This window comes from Typopeltis vanoorti, chromosome 6, assembly GCF_054136105.1.
Source record: "Typopeltis vanoorti isolate ZY-2024b chromosome 6, IOZ_Tvanoo_1.0, whole genome shotgun sequence".
Lineage (NCBI taxonomy): Eukaryota > Metazoa > Arthropoda > Arachnida > Uropygi > Thelyphonidae > Typopeltis > Typopeltis vanoorti.
Window position 1 is genome coordinate 70,035,442 of NC_143554.1, and position 9,618 is coordinate 70,045,059.

General features: G+C 34.8%; 1 protein-coding gene across 5 annotated transcripts in view; it reads right to left on the minus strand.

Moving 5' to 3' along the window:
* Window positions 1–3,471, minus strand: part of Tlk (Tousled-like kinase) — a 641,803-nt gene extending 638,332 nt beyond the window's left edge. For 2 of the 5 annotated variants that reach the window (XM_090394235.1, XM_090394236.1), the window contains exon 1: window positions 2,597–3,471. The gene's annotated coding sequence lies outside the window, so the exon portion shown is untranslated. Of the gene's footprint in view, window positions 1–2,339; window positions 2,544–2,596 lie in introns of those variants that run through there. The other 3 variants (XM_090394231.1, XM_090394230.1, XM_090394233.1) reach the window with 3 other exon arrangements.
* Between the last annotated feature and the right edge of the window lie 6,147 nt (window positions 3,472–9,618).

Consider the following 9,618-nt stretch of genomic DNA (forward strand, 5'->3'; position numbering starts at 1 on the left):
TATTTGCAATAATGCTGTTAAATATATCACTCCTCTTATACATCAATTTTTTTTTCTATTAATGAACTAATAACTCATAGTCCATAATTTGCTTTGATAATCAGTTGCCAGTCATAGAGTAGCAGTACTTCAGCTTAATGTAATCTAAATCTCCTGAGATGAGTGAGCATTCTTAGGAATCATATTAACAATGTTCTTTACAAGTTACATACTGAATCCAGGTATAGTGATGTAATGATATAATGATGGAACATACTACACCACACAACAGGGTTAACTGGAAGGATTGAATTAATAAATAAAGGCTTAAAGCAATAAAAAGTGAGTTAATATCCAAACCCATATCTGACTAACAAGATATCAGATTCGAATACCACTGCAGAATAGAGACCAACAACCTACTTAATAAAGTTACATGCTTGTTCTTAAGAGTGCAGTTTTCTATATTATATAAATCCTTAGCTAACCTACAAACAATACGTTCAAAACCATCATAAATGAAACCTCTATAGTAAGGTTACATAATCCGCAGATTATCTATTGATTATCAAAACATTTATGATGCACATAAATGCCAAATTGTTCATTTCCCAGTTTTCTCTGTGCTACGATCACCTCATTATTTGGAGCTTAACTATGCAGACATATCAATATTAAATATCCTTTCATGCCAATAATGATGTATGTATGAAGAATGTATTAAAATCAAGTAACAATAAAATTATATTGCCAATGCTCACTGCTATGAACATTTTACTTCAAGTAATTATGAAAATGACTTGATGCTTTCCCCATATATATCAATTCTGGCCAATATCCTTGTTTTACGCAGTCTTACACTATGATCAGACCTAGATTTTTTTTGCTATTTCAAATTTGAAGTCAACTTATATGCTTGCATATTTTTATTTAGCAAAATGCAGTTTCCTGATCATTACACTATCAACTCAGAAATTTCTAGAATTTGAGCACAAAACATGGGCCTCCCCTCAGTTGCAATGAAATTTACTTAATGTTGCTGCTATCAAGTTATATAATTTTACAAGTCTGCATAATATAAAAAAGAAGGATTTGGACAAAATAAATGTGGGAAAGGCACTAAGTCATTTTCATAATTACTTAAAGCAAAACATTCAGTGTAGTAGTTGGATCTTAATATTCATTTCAGAGATAGCAGTGCATGTTGGCAGTATAAATGGTGTGATTTACAACACTATAAACTGACATAATAATGAAATAAGGAAATCTAATACCCCCCACACACACACTTACATTATCCATAATTATGAATATTAACTGTTTCTCAAATATCTGTCAAATTCTAACCGAGGTTTTCGTCTAAAAATGCACTTGAATCACAAACTACTGAATATGTAAATATAACATTTATATGTATTTATATATAAACACATTATAAAAAAATACGCATACATACTAAATAATAATAATAATAAACCTTAAATAAGCAACAAAGCAATAGCAAGTGATAATTAACAGGATACATATCATTTGACTTCTTTCAACCCGATTCAAAAATAAAAGTACTAGTAGTAGTACTGGTAATAATAAATACGCCACACTTTAGGCAAATATCAAATGAAAAATTCAACCTAAAGTGGAGATATGAGTACAACAAATCAAAGTCGGGGGGGGGGGGGGGGAGTGATCATTAGTTACCGTAACTAACTGTGAGGTCACAAATAAAATTTTATAAAATGTCGAACTCGCTATTAATGAGTGTTAAAATGTAAACTCGGGACAAAAAACTGGGTCATAAAATGACTTCTGAGATGATCATTAAACACAAATTGCTTGGGTTAATAAATGAATCCAATCATTACATATAATGCCAACAGCTATATATATATATATATATATATATATATATATAGCAAAAACCCTTACCACTAATTTCTCAAAAACGTATCACTGCAGGTTTAAACTTTGATATGCAGGAATAGCAAGTTAACATGTTCATATGACGTGTTAATACAAATATACTAAGAGTATATTGAAAGGGGTATATAAGTATATCCATATACATATGTGGCAAATGAAATATGCCAACTATATATTTAGCAGAGTAAAATTTTAGAACAAGTCAAATTAACGATGCTTACCCTATATATATATTCTATATACACGGAAGTATATGCTGAACTTTCTCAAAAATGTAAAATACAGAGCAATATGCTGCTTCTTTTCCGCAAAGAATTTAATTATCATCCCTCCAAATTTATTTTTTCATATATGTTATCATATGTCCTAACATTATTACTAAAAACACTTTAAACATTACTTAAATAAAATTCTTACTACACTAAATACTAATGCCATACCTAATATAAAGTTATACCAGTCTTCAAGCCAGTTAACTCGTTTATCTTTTCATAGAATTTTTTGCATCCATTAATTATAGAAATGTGTGTGTATATATATATATTATAATAAAAATGCATCCTCTTCTTATTTCCGTATGATATCAACAACCAAAATGGGCGCAGTTGATACCGATAACTGTGCATGCATTACAGCTGTGCAGATTTTAGAAACTTCAGATAAAATGAAAATAATATGGTTATGTACAACCACTTACATAAAAGAGCTAAATAGCTTCTACATGTTCCTTCGATCTAGCTTGAAATAGGTGCTATTATCTGTATATAACCGATGATAATGATAATAAATTAAGATGGCTACAGTTACGATAATATCCCAAGTAATGCGAACAAGCATTAAGAATCACTCTGCTGCATGACTGCCAAACCTTACCGTGGGAATTTTTGTATCTCCCGTTGCTCTTCAAACACTACGCTTAACTGACCATTTTCTAGTAATTCCGAGTAGGCCTAGTCACTCGAAATGGCCAGATACCAGTTAAAAACTAACATTAAAACTGTTATAGTTACTCCACTTAAAATGTATTCACTACACATAAAGTAGTTCGTCACAGAGTTTCTCTCTGCATGGTAGACTTTTAGCTGGTGTATGCTGCTTACACACACACACTCACACCATTAAAATCTGTATGTATGAAAGCTGATGTACCTCTAATTCATCTGTGTGTGCATATCCGCATTGTTTCTGAAAAACACAGCATGGTTTGTAGAGTTTCAAGTATAAAGTATGACTAAAACATATCATTGTAGCTAAAGGACGTGTCATGATAGATCAGTATTTCATATTGTTGTTGTCATGTTTAGTTTTTAATAACATGGGTAAGTTTTCAAGTTTTCCCTGCGAGGGCGCAAAACTGCTGGGATGCTATAGTTCGTGACGTCACATTCAGACTTCAAATTGCATTTTGAAAATGATAAATATGTTCGATTTCTCCTTCTCCTTATACCATATAACTCAATAGCTAAATCACTCTTTCCTTCCGTAATGAGATGCGTACACCATTTTCTGCAGACACATGGAAAATAACACATTCATAAAATTACAAGACCCTCACACACAGAACACAACTTAAGTCACCATCTCACTGCTAGTGGAAGCAAGATTTCAAACGCCACCTATGCTTAATGAATTCTTTTCAAGAACGAAGATCGTAAAAGATATATAAAAAAAAAAGATGACAAAATTAAATTACCGATGTCAGTAGGCTAATATAAGAAGTACTACAAATATATATATACCACAGAAATATATGAATATTATTCTGATATTCAGGTAAATTATCAAATAAGAGACAGATTAATTGTTAAATATCAGCAGTTTTTAGCTTGCAACCGATACAGATATTCCTTGCTGTATTTCCAAACAAAGAGAGGAATATGCTGAAAATTAGTGTCTACTTATTCAGAAAATTAGTGTCTACTTATTACTGAGAGTATGTTTTCAGCGAAGAGATAACCATTCTTTATTGAAAAGAAGATTATTATATATCATTTAATACGAAGTACAAACTATAAAAGTTTCAAAATTAATCGACAGCTTACGAAACTGCAACGCCAAGCCTAGGTAAATTCATGACTCTCCCCATAGACATTGGCTCCATTCTATCATTTTAACCTTTCATGTGAAGGATTTCAGAGGCCAAACAGCTATTTTGAATATGGTGGGAAGAAAGTGAACTCTTAATTGTGTGTAAATCCTTATAATAATAATAATAATAATAATAATAATAATAATAAAATTAAGCAGTTTCAACTTATCAATATTCTCGATATAGGCATGATTATTTAACACACAGTAGATGATGAATAGCGTATTTTTCTACCCACTGCAGGGTGAAGGCCTCTCCCATTGAGGAAGGTTGTCTACTACTCCCATGGTGAGCCAGTCCATATTGGGCGAGTGTATCTATACTTGCTATACTTGTGTGAATGAAGGTGACAGACAATCACACACACACCTATGCGAGTTTCTAACCCGCAGCCTCGTGGCTGAAATGCGATTACGCTAACCACTCGACCAACCAGGCTAGCACAAAGTACGTATGAAATATGTACTGTCTAGATTACCTTCAAATTTACAAAAATAAATAAAAATAAAAATAAAATAATAAATAAAATAATCGAACAGCAGGAGCCTGTGTAGCTCAGTGGATGTGGCGTTTGCACACAACGGCGCTTGGCCGTACGAAGGAAGACTTGGTTTCGAGTCTAGTCGGCGACTAGAGGTAATTTTTCTAAGCCTTTTTTCGACCGGTTCCCCAGTTAGTCGATCACGGGCAAGGGGGTTTTCCTCCGAAACTCGGGTTTTTCGTCCTGTAAACTCAAGAAAATCGACCGTAGAACCCACATTATTTCAGACATTAAATATATTGTGTTAGGGTTAGGGACCACGAGATGGCGGCACATTTGAGCCGTCTCTCTTCACTGCGTACCACTTAATTAGTGATAGCCGTGGGTCATCTATCTCTGATTGGGTACCAGTGGAGATTGAACTGCCCACTCAGTCTCCAAAAAAGTTAGATAGGGCTAAATGGCCTTGCCTACTCCCGTATACGAGGGGAAAAAAAGGCGTTAGCTGATTTTTTTTTTTTTTATCGAACAGCTGAGTAGTCGGTTAGTGGTGAGAAAAGGAATATATTTTATTCCTTTTAATAAGATTTACTGCTGATTAAAAGATTTTCGCGCGTTTTACTATATATATATTCTGAATACACACACACACTCACACACACACACACACACACATATATATATATATAAAGGGTGTCCCAAAATTCACGCAAGATTTAAATTTAGCACTATTTGTGCGGTAAAGCGTTGCCAACGAGAAAAAAAAGGACAGCGTGACAACTGACAGTTCAGGGTTATTAAAAATGGAACGCTACACAAAGGAACAACGTATTTTCATTGTTGAGCAATATTTTAAAAATAATGAAGGTTTGGCAGCTACAGTTCGCAATTTTCGTACAAAATATGGTGGGAATAGTGATTTAACTTCATTAACTGTGAAAAGATTAATTAAAAATTCAAGGAAATAGGATCAATTAGTGATCTTATACACTCTGGCCGTCCTTCGACAAGTCGTTCAACAGAAAACATCGAAGCGGTTCGTGAGAGTGTTGCTGAGAGTCCAGTATCATCAATTCGGAACTGTGGTCTTGAATTGGACATTGCGAGAAGCTCTCTACAGCGTATTCTCATGAAAGATTTGCATCTTTATGCTTACAAAGTTCAATTGACTCAAGAACTGAAGCCTACTGACCACAAGCAGCGAAGAGAGTTTGCTGAATGGATTATGGAACAACAACAAGTGGATGCTTATTTTTCGAACAAAATCATCTTCAGCGATGAGGCTCATTTTCATCTTGATGACTTCGTTAATCGACAAAATTGTCGCATTTGGAGTTCACAAAATCCATGAGTGATTGTTGAGACACAAATGCATCCACAACGTGTCACTGTTTGGTGCGGATTTTAAGCTGGATTCATCATCAGTTCATTCTTCTTCGAAAATATGGTTGGTAAGGCAATAACAGTTAATGGTGCTCGCTACGGCGACATGATAATCCAGTTTTTTGTGCCTAAATTGCAAGATATGGATGTGGACGACATGTGGTTTCAACAAGACGGTAGCACATGCCATACAGCCCGAGAAACAATTCAATTACTGCATAAGTCATTTCCTGGTGGTGTAAATAAGTTCCCATTTTAGTGATCAGAATAGGCCGCCCAGATCATGTGACTTATCGCCGTTGGACTTTTTTCTTTGGGGTTTTTTGAAGTCTAAGGTTTATGCCAACAAGCCCACGACCACCCAGGCCTTGAAGGGAAAAATTGAGCGCTGTATCAACGAAATTCAGCCACATTTATGCAAAACGGTCATGGAAAATTTCGACAAAAGAGTGCGTATGTGCCAGCAAAGCCGTGGAGTTTCACGTCAGTTTGATCGTGTGCAGGGCGTACATCCGCAGAATATTTTCCAGGCGGGGGGGGGGAACAAACCTTGGAGACAAATAATTACATCAATACATTTTTATGATTAATGATTTAATTAAGAGGCCTATGCAGCTCAGTGGAAGTGACGCTTGGTCGCTTGAAGTTATATTTAAGTTCAAATGTAGTCGCCGAATGGAGGAACTTTTTCTAAGCCTTTCTTCGACCGATTCCAGAGTTAGTCGATCTCTGGCACTGGAAAGCGGGTTTTTCCTCCCGGAAACTCGGATTTTTTATCCCGTAAACTCAAGAAAATCGACCATAGTATCCACTTTATTTCAGACAGTAACATATCTTGTTAGAGTTAGGTACCAAGAGATGGCAGCACTTATTTTTCAGCCTCTTCATTGGTGGCTGGAATAATTAGTGCTGGACATGGGCCAGCTATCTCTGATTGGCTAACGGTGGAGATTGAACTGTCCACTCAGCCTCCAAAAACTAGATAGGATATAAAGGACTCGCCTATTCCCTATAAGGGAAAAAAGGCATTAGCTGATCATTTAATTGAATAATGATATCAATAAATCTTTTAGCATTTTTTTTTGTAATTATTTTTCGATCTAGACTATAAATAGATTATTTTCATTTTGCATCGATTTTAATGATCTTTAATTTTTGGAATTAAACCTTCTCAGCTGTTTAAAAATATTAGAAAGCTAAGAATTTGAAATTAATTCTTATTTGAAATAAGAATTTAAAAGCTAAGAATTTGAAATTAATTCTTATTTGAAATAAGAATTTAAAAGCTAAGAATTTGACCTGCTGCGCCCTCTTTAGACCTTTTCAAAGAGCTCAAAGGTGTATGCATTTCAAAAGCACACCTGTGCTATTAATGCGAATGTGACGCAATGTTTACGCTGCAAAAAGTGCCCTCTTCACGAAGCACTAATGCTTTAATACCCTCTTGAAGAGGACAATGAAGCATTAGTACATTGTGTTCAATTTTAAGTCAGCAAACAATTGGGGGAGTCTTTAACTGGGATAAATGCAAAAATAAAATATCGGTAATACTGATATTTCGCGCATGAGCACCAAACATCTAGCACACACGGAATATTCGCCCCTGATATATATATATATATATATATATTCACTTTGTTCACTCCACTTCTAAAAATCTGCTCCTTAACAAGCCACCCAAAACGTTGTCGTCATCATCTTAAACATCCTGGTGTGTACAAAATATGGTGTGATTGTGATATTCCTTAATTTGGCCAGACGGATAAATCTATTGAATTACGTATGGAGGACATTTCATGATGGACATTACTTACAAGAGACAGCGAACCAGTGCCTTATCAAGCCATATCTCCCTTTCTCGGCTGATCCTAATGATGAAAACCCAAGTCATACAGTTCGCTGGGACAGATCTACCAACATCTTTCGTTGCCATGATGAACTGGAGAGAAAATCGTAGAATCTAGGGAAATCATCCTCACCCTGAAGGTCTAAATAATAACTTGAGCTACAACCTCCCAGATAGTCATTCAGCTGTAATCATGTACTGGCGTTCACATGATGCTGCAAGCACGCACTCTCCCAACAATGCAACAAACGAAAGAACAGCTTTAATACAACTACAACGTTTTCATGCTAATTATGTATAGAGACTCTCTATATTGTTCATAGTTTTATATAGTTTTATAACCTTCAGTGTTTAGTGTTTTTTCTTTTCTTTAATAATGTCATCTGATGAAGGCTGTTTTAAGCCAAAACTAGTCATGTTTTACAATTAAACCCCCTTTTTTTCCTAACTCTCGGTTTAAGTCATTCAACTCTATTTTACAATATATATATATATATATATATATATATATATATATTTTTTAACCTAATAATAAATATAAAATAAATACATAAATCAGCTAATGCCTTTTATTCCCCTTTATAGGGAGTAGGCAAGGCCTTTATACCCTATCTAGCTTTTTTGGAGATAACTGAATATATATATTCAATTATTGTGTATTAGGAACCAGGAGATGGTGGCGCTTCTTGTTGAGTCATATCTTCACTCTGAGAGCTTCTTAATTAGTAATAGCCTTGGGCCAGCTATCTCTGATTGGCTACCAGTGGAGATTGAACTGCCCACTCAGTCTCCAAAAGCTAGATAGGACTAAATCGGCCTCGCCTATCCCTATACGGGAATAAAAAGGCATTAGCTGGTTTTTTTTTTTTGGCTGATATATATTCAGGAGCAAGGGGGCGGGTGATAAGATTGAGACTTACAAACTTCTGAAAGGGTCATTCCGGATTGTAAGTGATAAAATTTTTCAATTTGTCGAGGGTGGGGAAAGGACGAGAGGGCATCCTTGGAAGCTGAGAATGAAGACCATTAAGAAGGGGGATGAGGACTAGATTTTTCTCTCATAGGGTGGAGCGTTTTTGAAATGGATTGCCATTGGACGTTGTGAGTACAAGTAGTGTGAAAGAAATCAAGAATAAGTATAATATCTTGTGTGTGTAGTATGTAGCCTCCCTCGATGAGTCCCTGACTCCCAGGAGGTCTCTCTTAATAATAAATATAAAAGTTACTGTCTGAAATAATATGGATTACTACGGTCGATTTTCTTGAGTTTACGGGAGGAAAAACTCGCTTTCCCATGCCGGAGATCGACTAACTCGGGAATCGGTCAAAGAAAGACAGAAAAAGTTCCTCCAGTCTGCTACTAGACTTGAATTTAAGTCTGACTTCGAGCGACTAAGCGTAGAGGACGCAAGCGCATCTTCCACTGAGCTACAGAGGCCTAGCTCATTCTTAATAATAATAATAATAATAATAATAATAATAATAATAATAATAATAATAATAATAATAATAATAATGCATATATCAAGAATTTAGGCCTAGCGTGGCCAGTTCCGGCCTTATCAGTCATCGTTTAAGAGGCCGTCCTGTTTTTTTTTTTTTTTCCCCTAATGGCTTGTATTTTAAGGCGTTGTTTTGGTAATCTTTCTATTTTCATTCTTTGAATGTTTTCTATCTATTTATGTTTATATTTTTTAATTTTTTCTATTACTGATGCTTGGTTTAATTCTTTCAAAATTTCTTCCTTTTTTTTGTGATCAAATAGAGTATACTTTGCAGTTTTTCTCATAAACTTCATTTTTGCTGTTATTAATCTTCGTTTGTCTTTTTGTTTTATTGTGCAGATTTCACTTCCATACAATAAGACTGGTAGGGCTAATGTAATGTATACTTTTAATCTGGTTTGTTTTTGAATTATGT